The sequence below is a fragment of the Hemiscyllium ocellatum genome, chromosome 23 (assembly GCF_020745735.1).
Source record: "Hemiscyllium ocellatum isolate sHemOce1 chromosome 23, sHemOce1.pat.X.cur, whole genome shotgun sequence".
Lineage (NCBI taxonomy): Eukaryota > Metazoa > Chordata > Chondrichthyes > Orectolobiformes > Hemiscylliidae > Hemiscyllium > Hemiscyllium ocellatum.
The window spans coordinates 32,747,061-32,767,599 of NC_083423.1; the positions used below are offsets into that span (position 1 = coordinate 32,747,061).

Consider the following 20,539-nt stretch of genomic DNA (forward strand, 5'->3'; position numbering starts at 1 on the left):
ACACATACTTCTTTCAATTTAGGTTTCTGTATTTGCTTTCGGATGGATAGCAATTGTTTATTATTCTGTCAGTTACCCCTCCTCTGGACCCTCTTTTGTTTTATTAGTTGACTCTTTCCCACTTTCCTTGGCTATTCCCATCAACTCTTCAGTAATTTAATATCTCCCAGTTTCTGTCCTATCACAGAATGTCCTTTTAGATGAACAAACTCCTTCTGCACTGTACCTGTGATTCTATAATTCTGTTTTCAATCTTCTTCTCCATATTATTTCGTTAAAACATATTATGTTTCTAAATTTTCCAAATGCTAATGTAGGTTCATGGCCTGAAAGGATATCTTTGTTTCTTCCTCCCGAGATGATGTCAGGCTTGTTGAATATTTCCAGCATTTTCTGTTTTATTTAAACTTCAGATTTCCAGTATCTGCGGTGTTGTGCTATTGTTTCAAAATATTACTATTTGATTGGTTCAACATTGGAAATATATGATATGAAATAACAAGGCAAAGAGGGAGAGTATTGTTTATAACTGGCACAGGTTTCACAACCTTTTGCAGAGTTAAGAAAATTCGCAACTCAACTTCGGGTTGATGGACTTATGTTCAAAAGCTACATCATTCACTACTAGGAGAAAGTGATGAAGGGTTTATGCCCGAAACATCAATTCTCCTGCTCCTTGGATGTGGCCTGAGCTTCTGTGCTTTTCTAGCACCATATCCTTGGCATCATTCATTCACTTATAGGCGAAACACACTTACAGGTGAAAGTGAACACTGCAGATGCTGGAGATCAGAGCCAAGAGTGTGGTACTGGAAAAGCACTGCCAGTCAGGCAGCATCCAAGGAGCAGGAAAATCGACATTTCAGGCAAAAGCCCTTCATCAGGAATGAAGCCTTCATTCACTTATCGTTTCATCCATGTGCTACTCAGCTTGGACAGAAAATGTCCTTTAAGCATCAGTGAAAGACACAAAATAAATACACATGGTAGTGCCTATAATGAATGTAAAGATGAATCACAACTCAACATTGTCATTACTCTGCTTGCACAAATAATTGATTGCCCTTTTGACGAGCAGAATATAATCTTGGTCAGAATGATGAGTTAAAGCTGTTTTTTAAATGAAGAGGAAATGGTGGAATGACTTAGGCACTTTTGTGTGTTTTGCCACTTGAGACTAGACAGAAATGAATAATACACTTTGGAAATCCGAGCAGAGCTGTGCAATTCATAGGCTGAAGAGAGTATGTGAATGCTGTCGCAATCATCCTTAGGTTAGGGCAGCAGAAGGGAAAATATTTCCTGAAACACAGGCTGGCAGCATAAGTATAATCACAGGTTACTTTTGTATGTGGCCTTGAACTGAAAACCAATGGTAGTTACTTCTCATTTTATGTACCATTACAGAGGTTTTGTAATCCCTCACTTGATTAGAAAATGTAAATTTTTGCCCATGTTGCTTTAATGGTAGACTTAGATTTTACAAGTTAAAGCCACAAAGCATATTATGATGCATACTTTACGAGATCACACAATGAGGAAATATGTTGAATTGTAAGTTCACCAATCCAAAAAGTTGCCCCTTTGCAGCATCCAACAGATTCCACTTAACTGATTGGTGCTGATGCTAAACAGTTGTTGTCCTGTAACAACCAGAGAAAACGTTCAAGTTCAGCAGGGACAAAAATAGCCACTTGTAGATCAACATCCATTTCTCATCCATGATTATGTTGAAGGACAGATCCAATAACTTTGCCAGTCAAAGTGAGTCTTATACTGCAATCCTGCTTAAGCACTTGTCAAATAACGTTACGCAGTATTTTGAAGTTTTAACATTTACTTGTCAGTTTGACCAAAGGCATTAACCTGTTTTAAGTTAAGACCTTTGTTAAAATAAGATATGGAGAAATTTCACACAGATATCTAACACATTCAAAACTTGGTTTCAAAAGATTGGTTTCACATGAGAGATATTGCCATGGAATCTGCTTTTTGTTATTACACACAATGACATCCAAAACTGGTCAAATATGCTGCAAAGTTTCCTACTCCCTCATTTCACTAGCAATGGTCAATGTAGGTTTGAAGAGCATATTGCATTTTAAGATGCAGCTGATATATTAAAAAAAACTCTCAAACTTCACTCATTTTATTTTGTTATGCAAAATCCTTGACAATCTCTGTTTAAAATGATATATTTATCTAAAAGCAAAATTATGTGGATACTGAAAATCTGAAATAAGAAGAAAACATAGCAAGTCAGGTAACATCTGTTGAAAGAGAAACAGCTAATATTTCAGATTGACTTGATTCTGATAAAAGGTCTTCAAGCTAATGTGATACCACCGTTTCTCTCTCTTATAGGTGCTGTTTGACCTGCTTGACCTTTCCAACATTTTCAGCTTTTTGATTCAACGGTGAAATAAAGCAGAGGTTCAATGTTCAAACAATATAGGCTAATATATTTTTAAAGCACAACTATTTAATTTGTTCACGTGTTTTAACTTTTTTTGTCAGTTTGTCCAGGATATGTTATAATGACAATTAAAAACAGTGCATGCATTGTAATGTACCCTTGGCTGGTCAATTTTTAAACATTTTTGCCCAGACTTGATCAGCTGAAAACAAACCACATCCTCGTTAAACGAAAAACTACACAGGTGTGATGGACAGTTCTATGAGTATCGTCTTAGCTCGGCATTGAAGTATACAAATGTATAGCATCTGTTTTTATAATCTGAATGATTCTAATCATAAACACAATTGTGTGCAGCAATGTTTTAACAGTATTCATTTGAAGTGGGGAAGAAATTGCACAAAAAGTTCATTTATGGCTATGATTTCCTGATGAGCTAAAATTTGTGCACCAAGGGCATCTGATTAATCAGATGGTATACAAAATGGATCAAAGTGCATAAGCCTTCCTGGTTGTGACTTTAGATTTATTTCTTCCTTAACCTTCAGTCTAAACATAGTCACATTTACCCTAATAATTATTTGAAAACGAAACAAAGGATCATCAACTGAGACAGAAACTTATGATAAATCAAACAGAATAGACAAACAGTTGTTCTAAAGAAAATGCTAGTTTGAGCTTTTACCTTGGTTGACTGCGTCTGGAAAATAACCAATGTAAATTAGATAGCATAATTCCTTGCAAGAGGGCTATAATTCATGATATTGATCTGCATTTGAAAAAAGCAGATAAACCCAAAGGGCTCCCTTTGGTCTCTAAGAACATAGAGAACATAGATGCACTTTGGCACATACCTTAGATAATTTGCAACCAGCCATACAGTAATAATATTATACCAAGATTTCATTGCTCTTATTTATTGACAAAGTACAGTCCATGCACAAACTGTAACTCCATCAAAAGAACAAGACTCACACCTCATCATGTCTAAAAGAAATTATTGGATCATTCCAGTTAACGTTCTTGCATCCGTAAAGAAAAAAAAAGTCCTTGAAATTCTATGATTTAATGAGGTCCTTAATTACTATTTAACTTTCAACAGAATCATGATTCTGGCATTCCTTTATGTCCTGATGATAAAAACTCCTCGTGAGTAAAATGTTTATCATTAAACATTCCAATTTGAAACAATAATGATGGCATCTGTCAAATCAAACAATGTTTTCAATGGTAACAACACAAATGGAAGTGGCTATAAAATCAATTCATATAATCAGAGAGTGGTTACAGCACGGAAGGCAATCATTTAGCCTGTTGTGTGCATGCTGTCTCTCTGCAAAATTAACTCACCTAATCTCGCTTGCCCTATGTCTGATTTTCAACTAGTAGAAAAAAATAGAATGGTGAGGACACAGTTAAATTTCATGTAGTACTTATGGGACACCTATTCATACTGATGTTCCACTAGAAGTTCTGAGAAAGCAAGGCAAAATACCTAATGTATTTTCTCACTCTTGGAGTCCTGGAGCAAACTGTAACACTCTGACCTAAGTTGAAGCTAACTCAACAACAGCCAAAGTTAATTTTGGGACATTCTAGATCAAACATTTTTTATTCCATCTGAGACAATATGAGTATCGTAAAATGACAAATACTCATGTCACTGATCTTCAAACTAAATTCAATTAACCATAATTTGAATATTCTCATGGTTAGGGACTATATATCCAGCAACATATATCATGAAAGATTGCAAAATTTGTAAATTTCTCCTTTCAACGGAGTACTGTTCATTTACCATGTCAATATTCAGTAAAGCATAAATGTCTGATCTTTAAAATATTCAATTCATTTATCTAAGACAGGAGAACCACATGAACACCCATTTTGGATTTTACTGAGTCAGCTTACAGAACATTAACAATTATTTATAGCACGAATTTGGTCAATGTGGGAGTATATGTTTCTCACAAGTTTCTCCTACGCTTCATCTAATCGCATTGACATAGCCTTTTGTCCTTTTCTCCCTCATGTGTTTATCTAGCTCTCCCCTTAAATGCATGAATGCCTATAGGCTCAGCTCCTTCTGATGGTGGCAAGTTCCACATTATAAGCAGTATCTGAAATGAAAGATGTTTCTCCTGATAACTTTGCTTGATTTTTAAAAATGATTATATTGGATTTATGTCTCCCATTTTTTTGCCTTTCCTCTAAGTAGAAATGCCTTATGTCTACCCTATCAAATCCTATCGAAAGCTTAAACACCTCTAACAGGTTAGTCAGGAGTCTTTTTCAAAATCCATGGAAATCCTATTGGGATATCAGAGATGAAATTCTTTGGATAGACTGAAACACTTCTTCAGGACGTATTCTCTTGATGTGGAGGGATGCTAAAGATTTTATCCATCTTCTCCAACTGGAAAATTGGAAGTGGTTTCTTCCTTAATATCTGGGCAAAGGTGGCCAATAACCTACTTTCCATTTCAGCCCCCTGTTGGAATTCCAGGCTTCAGCTCCACTCGTGTTGTGATGAGTAGAACTCACGAATGCCAAGTAAGTCTAATTTCTGCAGTTGGTTTAAATATGAATGCGTTTTTAAAGAATCCATGTTGGTTAATTCACTGTCTCAAAATACTGTACCTTTGTATATAATTGGAGGGAAAGAAAATATCAAGAAAAAAGAGAGAAAAGGGAGGCAAAGTCATTTTATGTGTCAGCGCAAGGAGAAATGAAATAGGAACAAAACACTGCAAAAATTGGTCATTTTTTTATTTCCCTTCGCAGATGTTCATGTATCATAGAATCCCAACATGTGAAAGCAGGCCATTCGGCCTACAGAGTGCACACCGACCTTCCAAAGTGTATGCCAATCAGACCAGGTTAACAGGCCCAATCAGGGAACTCGGATTCTGTGAGGTCCACCTGGCTGACCTCGTTATAATTACTACAAATATATTTCCAAATCAGGATGTTGAGTGGTTTGGAGGAGCACTTGCAGGCGGTGGTGTTTTTGTGCATCTACTGCTCTGTCTTTCTAGACACAAAAGTCATGGATTTGGGAGGTGCTGACCCAAGGAGCCTTGGTGAATTTCTGCAGTGCATCCTGTTAATGGTGCACACTGCTGCTACTGAACGTCAATGGTGGAGGGAGTGGATGTTTGCAGATGTGGTACCAATCATTTGGCTGTTTTGCCCTGGATGGTGTCACATTTCTTCGATGCTGTTGGAGTTGAACTCATCTAGGAAAGTGGAGAATATTTCATGACACTCTTGAATTGTGCCTTGTGGATAGTGGACAGACTCAGGCAGTGAGGAAATGAGTTACTCAGTGCAGTATTCCTCGTAACTATCCTGCTGTTACAGATAAAGTATTTATATGGCTCATACAATTCAGTTTCCAGTCAATGATAGCCCTCAGGTATTAAAGGTAATGTTTAGGTCAATGAATGTCATGGGGTGATGGTTAAATTCTCTTTCACTGGAGATGGTCATTGCCTTGCAGATATGTTACTTACCATGTCAGCCAAAACCCAGATGTTGTCCAGGTCTTGCTACTTGTGGACATAGCCTGCTACAGTATCTGAGGATTCATGAATGGCCTGGAATAATGAGCAGCCATGAAGACCCCAGAGGAGAATTACGTAGGACCCTTAGTGAGCCCAGACTGGAAGGATACCAAAGGATAATGGGTTAGTTCAAAAGCTGGAGGTTCTCATGCAGGTCAGTCCTTGCTGCCAGCTGGGGCCTCAGTTAGACACAAGTACAATCCCAGCAGCATCAGGATGAGACATTTAAGTAGGTTGTGATTTGTCACTTAAGGGCTCAACTGGCCTTGGCGGGAAAGGCCAATACTCCCAGCTCAGATCTAATCAACGGTATTCAGAAAGGCATTGGGCCTTTGATGTCATGCTGTTACTGGTCTTCTTTCCTCAGAAACACTTCTGTAGAATGCCTTGGGATACTGTTAGCTCCATGATGGGTTCATAAGACTCTTAAGTGGAGCTGCACTGCTGTAGGTTCCCTACCACTTCATACAAGCGTACACAAAATTATGACAGACAGCATATTGTGTTTCTACTAATTGTTAAACTGAAAATTGTGGAAGTTCTCCAAATCCCTAGAACCACAATGGACCTCTGGCTGCAGCTTCCTTGGCTTTTGCTACTTTTGCTGCCATCTCCACCAACTCCTCATCACTCACATTCAATATTTCACCAGGTGTTCCCTCTGAATATTTTGTTCATGCTTTTTTAAAGGGAACCTATGTGTTCTGGCATTTGTAGGTCTGTAATGTTTGGTGGTTGAGTGCATCAAGTCATCTCCAGGAGGAACATCGCCTTGGAACATCCGTAGACACAAGGAAAAGGAAGGAGAGCAGTTAGTGTTGGACACAGTTCAGTAGTAGCAGAGTTACTGGTATCATGCAATCGCAGGGGAATGACCTATGATCACTTTTTTTAGCGAAATAAAATATTGGATAACACTGACAGCAAAACTATTCCTAAACTCCACTGCTCCCACCACCCCCGCCCCCGCATTCCCCCACCCTTCACTTTATAAGAGATTCAGTTGTGTGTTGGATTCCAGGCTTTATTGTAATGTGGAATCCTAATTGGAATTGAGATGAAACTCAGAGGATTCCCATGTGCACTGTACAGATTCAGGAAACCTTATCCAACATGCAAGACAGTTTACATTAATGATTGCAATAGCCAGAAGGAAAATCAGTAGGTCTGTTCTCAGCTGCATACCTATAATACAAATGCACCTTCGGGCTATCATGCAGTAATCCAATCAAAGCATTAAAATGGCATTTTGAGCTCACCACAAACTGTTGCTGTTACTTGAACTCTGAGATTAGATTATTACCATGTACTCACCCTTTGGTGTTGTGTGTGCAAGTCTGTGTCTTTTGCTAATATTTGTTTATCGCTGTCATTTCTTAAGCTATTTTATTTAGACCTGTCAGTGTGTTATGTTCATAACATGTGGCAAATAGCACACAAAACAATGCCTCGTGACATTGATGAAAGACAATTAACAAGATTTAGCACGTGATGGTTTCTTAGGATTTAGAATTCTCCGTTAGTATCAGATTATTTCTCCCTATCACGTGTGCCTTCTGGTCCTTTTTCAACACTTGCTAACACAGCATCCTAAGAATTATTAAAATAACCAGTTGCAAACAGTGACAATTCAAAAAGAGTTTCTGTATTGTTGATCCATTAATCTGCAATTAAAAAGTAGTTTTCATTCCAAGTTGTAAGAAGTGAACACAATTTCTGACCAATATTTTGCCTTTCATTGCTATTTATAAAAAAAAATTGATGAGATGAAGGATTACTTGGTACCTTATTTCTTTATCACTGACCAGAATTTGTCAACATCAACCCTAGTGACTCCGTGCGTCAAAACATCCGCTGTTTTATTCCAGAGTCTGTACCCATTAATGTTAAATTAGTCATTTTGGGTAATATTCTCTTCTTACAATGGGAAAACTTTGTGTACTTATGTCCAAGTGGCTTAACAGGAATATTCTTAGATATATTTGATGGCAAAATGATATATTAGCTACCTAAACGATGTGGGTTTTCAGGAACATCCTGAAAGAGGAAGTAGAGGTAAAGAGACAGAAAGGTTGTGGGAGGGATTTCCAAAGAGGAATTTCATAGTCTTAGTTGAAAACACAGCAGCCAATCTGTGAAGTGATCAAGTTGGTAATGTGCCAGATGACAGAATTTGGAGCATGTCAACATCTTTAAGGACTGGCGGAGTTTACAGAAATATTAAAGAATAAGGCCTTGGAGGGATCTGAGACTAAGAATGAGAATTTCTAAGTTGAGTTGTCATGTTCTCTGGGTGTGAAGTTAAGTCAGAGAGCACTGGGGTAATGGTGTGAGTTAAGACACAGAATTTTAAAGCTTATAAAAGTGCAAAATAAGAAACTGACCTGGAAAGCGCAAACCTTAAAGACATGGATGGTTCACCAGATCGACAGAGGCAAGTTAGGATTAGGGAAAACAAGACATGTTCATCATTGTCTGGCCTTCAGAATCGAGGATGACATCTGTCAGTCAAGGTGGAATCATTGGACGACTAGGAAACAATTCTGGATCCAGAGATTTTTCTGAAAGGGAGGCACAGTGCCACATTGGGAAGTGTAATTCGCATCCTCAAATTGGCTTCCACCACCTTCTTGTACTGGCATCATTCCACTTTGAGGGCGAGTCTCTGAACCTTATAAAGTCATGTGCCTCAATGGGTCAAGAAGTACCATGGCAGGATATCGGCAGTTTTCTCCACCCAGTCAGTGATGTCAATGCTTCCATGCGATAGGGCAATCTGGAGTGTATCCTTATTTTTTTTTTTGGCTTCCCTTTGAGCATTGGCTAATAGAGAGCTAGGAGAAGAAAACCTGGCAAAGGAACCAGTTTTGGGGCATCAGGATGCAATGGCCTGACCATCAGAGTTGGTTCTTCAAATGCAGGGCTTCAATACTCATTGGCATAACTTCAGGGATGATGCTCACACTGTTCTGGCTATCCTCCCATTCAATCCATATGCTTCTACATAGACCCTACAGGTGGAAGTTCTTCATGATTTTACTGTGATATCAGTGGATAGTTCAGATGAGCTGTGGTATAGGAGGGTATTCAACACAACAACTTTATAGTCCAGGACCCTTGCTGACAACAGGTTCTTATTGTCACAGATTGAAGAAGGCAGCACTGATACAGTTGGTGCTGCACTTCCTTATCACTAATAGTCCCTTTAAAGTATGGCTGCCACAGATATGGGAAGTGCTACGAATATTTCAGAGCCATCCCATCTGTTTAGGTCTTGCAGGGAATGTTCAATTGACCCAAGGAAAGTCAGTTAAGTAAAGACCATGATGGTGTCATAAACGATGGTGTTTAAAAAGTCAAGCAGCCCTTGCATGCCTTGTATGGAGTCAGCCATCATGTAGTAGTGATCAACAATCTACTGTGGGAGAATTTACCGTTGTGGAAACAGATGGTCTTGGCAATGTAGCATAAACAATGTTGGAAGTTCATCTCAGGGACAAGGCATTGGCAAACGGGGTGCCACTGTTTAAGAAGGGTGGTAAAAACAAGCCAGGGAACTATAGACCAGTGAGCCTGACCTCGCTGGTGGGCAAGTTGTTGGAGGGAATCCTGAGGGACAGGATGTACGTGTATTTGGAAAGGCAAGGACTGATTAGGGATAGTTAACATGGCTTTGTGCAAGGGAAATCATGTCGCACAGACTTGATTGAATTTTTTGAAGAAGTAGCAAAGAGGATTGATGAGGGCAGAGCAGTAGATATGATCTAAATGGACTTCAGTAAGGCGTTCAACAAGGTTCCCCATGGGAGACTGATTAGCAAGGTTAGATCTCACGGAATACAGGGAGAACTAGCCATTTGGATATAGAACTGGCTCAAAGGTAGAAGACAGAGGGTGGTGGTGGAGGGTTGTTTTTCAGACTGGAGGCCTGTGACCAATAGAGTGCCACAACGATCGGTGCTGGGTCCTCTACTTTTTGTCATTTACAGAAATGATTTGGATGCGAGCATAAGAGGTATAGTTAGTAAGTTTGCAGATGACACAAAAATTGGAGGTGTAGGGGACAGTGAAGAGGATTACCTCAGATTACAACAGGATCTTGACCAGATGGGCCAATGGGCTGAGAAGTGGCAGATGAAGTTTAATTCAGATAAATGTGAGGTGCTGCATTTTGGGAAAGCAAATCTTAGCAGGACTTATATACTTAATGGTAAGATCCAAGAGACTGTTGGAGTGCAGGTTCATAGCTCCTTGGAGTGCAGGTTCATAGTTCCTTGAAAATGGAGTTGCAGGTAGATGGGATAGTGAAGGTGGCATTTGGTATGCTTTCCTTTATTGGTCAGAGTATTGAGTACAGGAGTTGGGAGGTCATGTTGCAGCTGTACACGACATTGATAGGCCACTATTGGAATATTGTGTTCAATTCTGGTCTCCTTCCTATCGGAAAGATGTTGTGAAACTTGAAAGGGTTCAGAAAAGATTTACAAGGATGTTGCCAGGTTTGGATGAGTTGAGCTATAGGGAGAGGCTGAACAGACTGGGGCTATTTTCCCTGGAGCGTCAGAGGCTGAGACGTGACCTTATAGAGGTTTACAAAATTATGAGGGGCATGGATAGGGTAAATAGGCAAAGTATTTTCCCTGGGGTCAGGGAGTCCAGAACTAGAGGGCATAGGTTTAGGGTGAGAGGGGAAAAATATAAAAGAGACCTAAGGGGCAACTTTTTCACATAGAGGGTGGTACGGGTATGGAATGAGCTGCCAGAGGAAGGGATGGAGGCTGGTACAATTGCAACATTTAAGAGGCTTTTGGACGGGAATATGATAAGGAAGGGTTTGGAGGGATATTGGCCGGGTGCTGGCAGGTGGGACTTAATTGGGTTGGGATATCTGGTCGACATGGACTGGTTGGACCGAAGGATCTGTTTCCATGCTGTACATCTTTTTGACACTAAATGGTATAGTTCATCTATAAATGCTGTAAGAGTTTAAATACACAGATTTTACAGCATAGAAGCAAACATTTTAGACCACCAGTGAACTTTCTCCATAATTCATTTCTTCCTTTCAACATTTCTTTCTTTAAGTGGAATGTTAATTTACTTAAAATAAATTAGTTAAAAATAGTGCAGTATACCATTATCTCATAAAAATTACTGAATGGAAACTTGCTGTGCCCTAGGTAATTGCTGTAAAGCAGCAACAGATCATTGAAGTAATTTATTTTATATGCTGCGTTTTTACTTTGTTTTAAACAAGAAAATTACTTTCAATACTTTAAATGCTTAGATGCCATGGTATGTGTGATTGTGTTTTTTAGATACAAATGATGAACAAAAACAAGTACTTCAAACTAAAACTAGTCTTGTTAGTTTAGTTTTCCATGCTAGAGGAAAACAAAATGCTTCGTGCTAAACTGAAACTAGAAACTTGCTGAGAAGCTTGTGTTGGGAATGTGAAAAATATTGTGTGGAATTTAAGTAAAATTGCATTGCATTACTATACAGCATTTTTTCCTGTTTATAACAAATGTACAATTTATTTCTCAATGTCTCATGCCTAGTTGAAAGAACTTTGTCCATAAATATGGCTCTTCTCCTGTTTCAAAGGTTAAATACTTTAGCAGCTCATTTAGAAATAGCAAGTGATCAAAGATAGCAAATCATTTTGTATTAAATTTATAACTGCTTGAGAATTCTTCAGTGAGGAACACTGTCTTTCTATTGGATCTGATCAAAGGGAGAGACTGTATTGTAGAGCTGAATGAGAAATTGCTATGTGCAAGTGTTCTGACAGTCTTTATAGTAAATGAAATGAGTGCAAAATCCAGATCTAAAGCAACACTGCATGTGTCTCTATGAAAGCGAGGAGACCCTCCGGGTGGGTCTCACTTCAGAAAAAGATTCATATTGACTGTGAAATATTATCTCTGTTTTTCTCTCTCTATGGATGCTGCCAAACTCTGTTGACTTTCTCCAGCACTTCCTGATTAATTTCAGATCTCCAATGTCTGCAGCACCTTGTTGTTATTATGTTTGTTTTGGATCAGGAACCCAACACACAGATAAATTGATCTATTTTAACAAAGACAGAAGTTGCTGGAAAAGCTCAGCAGGTTTGGCAGCATGTGTGATGAGAAATCAGTTAACATTTCAGGTTCTGTGACCCTTTCTCAGAACTGATGGTAGCTCAGAAAATGTTGGTTTATATGCAGAATATAGGATGTGGGGAGTGAGTCAGGAGTAAATGATAGGTGAGGATAGAGCTCAAAGAGACATAATGACAGTTGAACAGACAAAGGAGTGAATAATAATCTGGCTAGGAGAGTGAATAGTTGTTAATGGAAAGAATTAGTGGTTAACGATAGGTAGTGTGTAATGGAGACTACGTGATAACAAGGCCTGGTGTGTGGGGTTGGGGGCTAGGACATGGGAGAGTTCAGTCCCTAAGATTATTGAACATGATATTGAGTCCAGATGGCTGCAAGGTGCTCAAGTGGAAAATGAGGAGTTATTCTTCCAGCTTGCATTGAGCTTCACTTGAGCACCGCAGCAAGTCTGAGACAGAGATATTGGCCAGGGAACAGAGTGCTGTATTAAAGTGGCCAGACAACTGGAAGCTCAGGGTCATTTTTGCGGGCAGAATGTAGATGCTCTGCAAAGCTGTCACTCAGTTTATACTTAATTTTCCCTGTGTAGAGGAGACCACATTGTGAGCAGTGAATACAATAGATTAGATTGCGAGAAATGCAGGTAAAGTGCTTTTTCACCTGAAAAGTATGTTTGGGGCCTCACATACTGAGGAGGGAGGAGTAGATGGACAGGTGTTACACTTTCAGCGAATGAAGAGGAAGATGCCGTTAGGCTGTGGAGTGGGGTTGATGGGAGTGAAGGAAGAGTGGACTAGAGTGTCCCGGATCGAATGGTCACTGTGGGAGGTCTACGAGGGAGGGGAGGGGAATATGTGTCTGGTGATAGCATCTCGCTGGAGTTGGCAGAAATGGCAGCTGATGATCTCCTAGATGTAGATGCTGATGGAATAGTAGGTAAAGACAAGGGGAACCCTATCGCTATTGCAGGAGAGAAGAAAGGGGGGTGAGGGTGGAAGTACGGGAGATGGGTCAGATTCTATTAGTTACAATACAAGCTTACCAGCTGTTGGTTTCAGTAGCAGATGAAGTGATGGACCCTCACCCTCTTCATCGGTGCAGTTTAGTGTCTCTCTTCCTCTTTAATATTCTGTGACTGGGCAAACAACTCTTGGGTGTCTGAAAGCAGAAAAGGGGCGAGGGTAAGTGCGCAGGATGAAAAGGAGGAGGTCCATGGCCACACCAGCTGTAAGTTGTCCATCATGCCAGATAGCAGGATATAATTGAACTGGAAGTTGAGACTGGGCACAAAACAGGGGTGAACCATCATTTCTAATGATGTTGAATGCAGAGTACTTGATTGCAGCTGACCTTATCATGCAGAGAAGCATTTCCTCCAGAGAGTTCAAGCCATCATTGTTCTCAACTCATTCTGCTACACTTCTTTCTGTTGTGTCCATGTTGTGCTTTGGTGATACTGTGAGCGTAATGCCTCTCCTATCTGATTAATTGAAAGTATATGGGGCAGCCTGAGGTTGGCATTAAGTCTGGCATCTTGGAATGATGCAGGTGTGGCGCATTGAGAAGCATGACAGTCGAATGGTACAGCAGCTATGAAATGCAAAGAGAAGATGCATTCACTGAACTTGGACAGCTAAGTTAGTTTAATATAGTTCTGTGACTCCACTACCAGATGCTTGCATTGACTACTTAAACCACTTGGTTCCACTCTCTTAGGAAGATGGTTCTTCAAGGTCTCCAACTGAACCATAGCCTCTCTTTTTGTACCCAGCTACATCATTAAGGACTCTGATGTGAATCTATGAATGTGACTGCTCTTTCTTTGCCATTGTACCTATCTTCTTGTTGACAATTATAACAACAGTATTCAGCAGCAGCATCCTGTCATTTAGTACACCTTCACAACATGAAGGGCAGACCTACCTTTAAGGTTTACAAACTGGCCCCCTATTGAGTGTTCACACAGCTAGCACGGTGGCACAGTGGTTAGCACTGCCTCACAGCGCCAGGGACCTGGCGACTGACTGTGTGGAGTTTGCACGTTCTCCCCGTGTCTGCGTGGGTTTCCTCCGGGTGCTCCGGTTTCCTCCCACATTCCAAAGATGTGCGGGTCAGGTGAATTGGCCATGCTAAATTGCCCGTAGTGTTAGGTAAGGGGTATGGGTGGGTTGCGCTTCGGCGGGTCGGTGTGGACTTGTTGGGCCGAAGGGCCTGTTTCCACACTGTAAGTAATCTAATCTAAATAACATGTCCCACTCAGGTCAATTCTACAATCAGGTAAATAAGGCAGAAGCACGGAGTTTGGCATTGCCTGGCTTAACAGCAAAGGGTGGGCTGTAGGTCATGAACCATTCACCCAGACTCAAAAACAGGCCACAACTGATATTCAGCTGCAGGTATTTGCAGCTAATCACTAAGTTAAGAATCCCCCATCTTTCTAAATTTACTGTTAGAGAAGATGATGTAAGACTTTTTATCAACCAGTGATGAAGCAGATGAAATTGGCCAAAATGCAGTCAAATATGCTGTGCAATGAACATCAACTGCAAAGGAATCTATTAGAGAGTTGGGTAAAAATGAGATCAGATTTAACTGCAATGATTATAATTAATATTAACTTTCCCCCAGTCGAAACATGAAATGTCACTATTTAGGCGAACTATCAGTGGGATCCCTGTGATAATTGAAGCCTCAATGAGTCTCAATATGAACATTAAAGCATCTCCAGCAAACCTCTCATTTCATGTGGTGCTGAAAAACAGAGTTGAAAATAAACTCAAAGAAGAAATATGTAAAAATTAGTTTTAAAGCATCAGAATTAATAGAACATATAGCCATTGAGAAACAAGTACAACACCAGTTGTGGCTGAGCTTCTCCAAACAAAATAGAATTAGAGAAGGGAACACGGCCCCAAACCGATATAAATTGGAATAAAATGTAATTTTATCTGTGAAGATTTGAACATATGATGCTCTTCTTTTAAAACTGGGACAAAAATGCTCATCTGAAGCGATTTAGAATATATGGTTGTTAACTCTAAATCATCCTTATTCCTGGAGATTTCACTACATGAACTCTCAATAAAAAAATGTTACCATGTTGCAAGTCATTAGGAATACTTTATAAGGTTGGTCATTATTGCAAAGGAAATGGAATATAAACATAGGAAGTCTTGCTTCAACTGTACTGTACATTATTCAGATACGAAGCAAGAGAACTGGTTTGCTTTCTTTATGTTATGAGGGATATACTTGCAGAGAGAATAACTGAGAAAAGGCATACTCAGTTGTAAAGCTCCTCAGAATATTTCAATAAGATCACCTCTCATGCTTCTAAATTGTAGTGAATTTAAACAGCCTCAACCAGGAACCAGGTGAGTATCAAAAACAGAAGTTGCTGGAAAAGCTCATCAGATCTGGCCGTATCTGTGGAAAGAAAGCAGAGTTAACGTTTCATGTCGAGTGACCCTTCCTCAGAATTGCCTTCCCCAGAGATCAGTGTAGACTGAGTCATTAAATATATTTAAGTCTGAGTGAGACTGGTTTCGAACGTACAAGGAAGTCATGGATTACAGGCAGGAAAGTGGAGTTGGGGCCACAGTCAGATCAGCCTTGGTCTTATTGAATGGAGGAGCAGAGAGGCTGAGTGGCCCCCTTTTTCTCCTACATCTCATCATGATGTTGTAATCATCCGACTGCTCACGCCCATAATTGGTTCCTGGTACATCAACTGTTCAATAATAGCAACCACAATGCCTACAATCCTCTGCACTACAGAAGACACTCTAACTGTCACATGATTTGACAAAACGCACAGGTGACAGGGCAGTTTTACATTCCACGCACATTGTGGAGTTCTTATTTAAGCCAAAACAAATTGAGAGAAGAAAATGTCCAAACACATTCCTGCTGGATAGTCCAAGTATTTGGGAGAGAATCCTTTAATACTAAGAACGCATAGGACAAACTGAGAGGATTGATAAAACTACAGTGGAAATACCATCAATGTACATTTTTCCATGAAAAGGTCCATCAATACCCTGTTGGAAAACTAAGGATGGATAGTCACTGTAAATTTACTTGCATTGCCTGTACTTCGAGATCTTTATTTATTAAATTTACGATATAGGATCATTTTCAAAAACAATAAGGGTCAAACAAATTTTGAATAACAACTATATCCAAATTTTTATAATTATATTTGAGTAGATTGAAAAACACATTTGTATATGGAAATAATTATTTCAGCCCTTGCTCAGACAATTACTGAAACCGTGTAGGTTTCACAAATGTATGGACTGAAATCCTGGGAGGTTACGTTCGCACTTTGCTTATTGCTGCCCTCCAGTGCTCACCTCCCTGAGGCTTGTATGGTCATTTGAAAGACACCTTACCATCATGGGGTTGATGGGCGTATGTGCTACATGTGTCTGAAATGCAATTATCTGCATTGAGAGAGGTTTGTCTGAACATTTCATCTATCAAAGACAAGTACTTCAAATCAGAAATCTGTAGAGGACAAAGGGAACCAATCAACCCCTTGTGCTGGGTCTTTGACGGAGCTACATATCATTTCTCATCAAAGTTTTTCTTTCACTTTATAAAAGGTAAGCAGAGGCTTCACCTTTATCAGGTAAACTAGAAGATTCTGGAGATCGCAGGTTGCTAGGGTCCTACTTTTTCCAGCAAGGTCTGCTGGAGTTATATTAGAGGCATGACGTTGACCACAAATAACATCTGGATTAGTGGTGCTGGAAGAGCACAGCAGTTCAGGCAGCATCCGAGGAGCAGTAAAATCAACATTTCAGGCAAAAGCCCTTCATCAGGAATAAAGGCAGAGAGCCTGAAGCGTGGAGAGATAAGCTAGAGGAGGGTGGGGGTGGGGAGAAAGAAGCATAGAGTACAATAGGTGAGTGGGGGAGGGGATGAAGGTGATAGGTCAGGGAGGAGGGTGGAGTGGATAGATGGAAAAGAAGATAGGCAGGTAGGACAAGTCATGGGGACAGTGCTGAGCTGGAAGTTTGGAACTAGGGTGAGGTGGGGGAAGGGGAAATGAGGAAACTGTGGAAGTCCACATTGATGCCCTGGGGTTGAAGTGTTCCAAGGCGGAAAATGAGGTGTTCTTTCTCCAGACGTCTGGTGGTGAGGGAGCAGCAGTGAAGGAGGCCCAGGACCTCCGTGTCCTCAGCAGAGTGGGAGGGGGAGTTGAAATATTGGGCCATGGGGTGGTGTGGGTGATTAGTGTGGGTGTCCCAGAGATGTTCCCTAAAGCGCTCTGCTAGGAGGCGTCCAGTCTCTCCACCCTACCAACCTTCGCATAAACCAAATCATCCGCCGACATTTCCGCCACCTCCAAAAAGACCCCACCATCAGAGATATATTTCCCTCTCTACCCCTCTCCGCCTCCCTCTGTGACTACCTGGTCAGGTCCACACCCCTATAACCCATCCTCCCATCCTGGCACTTTCCCCTGCCACCGCAGGAACTGCAAAGCCTGCGCCCACACCACGTCCCTCACCTCTATCTAAGGCCCTAAAGGAGCCTTCCACATCCATTAAATTTTTACCTGCACATCCACCAATATCATTTATTGTATACGTTGCTCCCGATGCGGTCTCCTGTACATTGGGGAGACTGGACACCTCCTAGCAGAGCACTTTAGGGAACATCTCTGGGACATCCGCATCAATCAACAACACCACCCCGTAACCCAACATTTCAACTCACCCTACCACTCTGCTGAGGACATGGAGGTCCTGTGCCTCCTTTACCGCCACTCCCTCACCACCAGATGCCTGGATGAAGAACGCCTCATTTTCCGCCTGGGAACACTTCAACCACAGGGCATCAATGTGGACTTCAACAGTTTCCTCATTTCCCCTTCCCCCACCTCACCCTAGTTCCAAACTTCCAGCTCAGCACTGTCCCCATGACTTGTCCTTCCTATCTTCTTTTCCATCTATCCACTCCACCCTCCTCCCTGACCTATCACCTTCATCCCTCCCCCACTCACCTATTGTATTCTATGCTACTTTCTCCCCTCCCCCACCCTCCTCTAGCTTATCTCTCCACGCTTCAGGCTCTCTGCCTTTATTCCTGATGAAGGGTTTTTGCCTGAAACGTCAATTTTACTGCTCCTCGGATGCTGCCTGAACTGCTGTGCTCTTCCAGCACCACTAATCCAGAATGTGGTTTCCAGCATCTGCAGTCATTGTTGTTACCACAAATAACATCTCATTAACTTTATAGTTAGAAAAGCGACTTCAATAACAACCTAAATTTATGATGTGGAGGCGCCAGTGTTGGATTGGGTTGGACAAGGTCAGAAGTCACACGACACCAGATAATAATTCAATAGGTTTATTTGAAATCACAAGTTTTTGAAGCGCTACTCCTTCGTCAGGTGGAGTGAGGGGAAGTATACAGGCACAGCACTTACAGACAGAGACAGATCAAAAGATTGTATAAATGGTGTGACTGGAGAGTCAACAGTCTGAATAGTAAGTCACTGCAGGTGATCAAAAGTGACACATGGTGTGAATAAAGTGTCAACAGCTGAATTGCCAGGGAAGGGATGCCCTATATTCCAATTAATTGAGGCACAGAGATACACTCCACTCACACCATTTGTACAGTCTTTTTGATATCTGTCTATAAACTCTGTGCCTGTGTGCTTCTCTTCACTTCATCTGATGAAGGAGCATTTTTCCGAAAGCTTGCGATTTCAAATAAACCTGTTGGATTATAAACTGGTGTCATGTGACTTTTGATCTAAATTTTTGCATTGCCTGTAACACAACTAAACAAATAGATAAAAAGAAATGGATTTGAGTGTGCGAGTGAAATATTTGAAAGGAGTGATTGCTTACTTGGTCAGAAATGGATCATGAAGAATTATTTTCAATGTGGAGAGTAAGGGGAGACAGATGTTTCAGGGTACAGAGGAAGGAGATTAGGTTACACAGTCAGAGGGACAGTGATTGTGGGAGGGGAAATTGAACTGGAGGATATCGCAACATGAAATTTATAGATAAGGAAACTCCATTATCATTGATAATAAAACATGAGATCAACTATTGTGGAGTTCTGAAAAAGAGCTATCTTCAACTTGAAATGTTAACTATTTCATTCTTCATTTGCTGAATATTTCCAACATTTTCTCTTTTGATTTCAGACTTTTAGCATTCACAGTATTTTACATCTACTTAATACTTGGTTGAGTATTGGATTTTAGTTATGCTGCTAAATTGCATCGAAGGAATTATATATGCTAGGAATTGAGTAAATAGTTTGCCAATGAGACAATATTTAAGCTTGTTATTAAAGAACACAGCAGAATTTTAAAGTTTCTTGAATTAACCTTGACTCAACCCATATTCTCACTCATTATTAAATTGCCAAAAGGATTTAAAAAATGATCAATTAGAATTGCAAGTTGCTGCAACAAAATTAGGCTTTCCACAGAAATAAACCTCAGTGGATCAATGTTCTAAATAGAGATGATGGGACGAGACTGATGCCTACAGTAAAAACATCAGCAGTTCCATTCACAGCTTGTTAACCCGGTCTCACCTCATTATAGAAGGTGGGTGAGGCCACCACGCTATTGAAATGGTAATACTTGCAACCATTCAGCCAAATCTTTGCATGAACTATTTTCATCAACCAGTATAATTAGCAGTGCACAGGGAAATATAGAAAATCTAATTCCAATTGTTTAACTGATACTCACAAATATTGTTAAATTCATAAGATAACAATGTGAAGTGTCTCTCGTATTAAGGTAACAAGATGAAAGAGGAGGAGCCACATACTGAAAAACACTAAAAGAAAACATACTTGTTACCTGTCGCATGGTTCTGTCACTCTTTAACCCAAATGTCTTTGGCCACTTTTAAAATGTGTTCTTGCCACTGTCACAGGCTGTATTGCAGACAGGACTGGACCTGACCCCGGAAGTCTAACACCTGAGATTCTTGAGCCACCAGCTAAGGGAGAATGGGTTGTGGTGGTTTCCTCTTTCCTTCTTCACGGTTTTGATCTCAACCAACTTGTCCAAACTTAGAGCTGTAATCAACGCTAAGGAATCCTGTTTGCCTTTACAATGAAAGAAACATCAATATCCAAAAATGTGAAAATTATTTTTGGACTTCAATCCATGCTTTAGAGCTGCAATCCTGTTTCTGTACAATTGGAACTGTTTGCATTGGAGCCTGAACCCAATGACTATGACTCAGAGATGGAATATTACAGCTAAAATAGCAGGCATTCCATTCAAACAACAATACCTCACTGTTTGTTAATACTGTATTTTGAGACTATGGGCTTCACTCTCCAGGGCTGCCTGCGTGTCACTGCATAGAAAGTGGCTTAACTAAAGTGGCTAAAATGTGAACAATGAAACAACCTAAAGTTAATTGGGTGACCTGTCAACCTTCCTGACTTGTGTA

At 40.4% G+C, this 20,539-nt stretch overlaps 1 long non-coding RNA gene across 2 annotated transcripts; it reads right to left on the reverse strand.

Annotated features, from left to right (window-relative positions):
- Positions 1 to 1,560: 1,560 nt before the first annotated feature.
- LOC132826898 (uncharacterized) lies at positions 1,561 to 20,425 on the reverse strand. Of its 2 annotated transcripts, none has more exons than XR_009645934.1 (3): positions 19,936 to 20,425; positions 13,132 to 13,247; positions 1,561 to 1,643 (listed from the first exon to the last, which is right to left on the reverse strand). It is a non-coding gene; the product is annotated as an uncharacterized LOC132826898 (long non-coding RNA). The 2 variants fall into 2 exon arrangements; XR_009645935.1 differs by having other exon boundaries at positions 19,929 to 20,425.
- Positions 20,426 to 20,539: the final 114 nt, after the last annotated feature.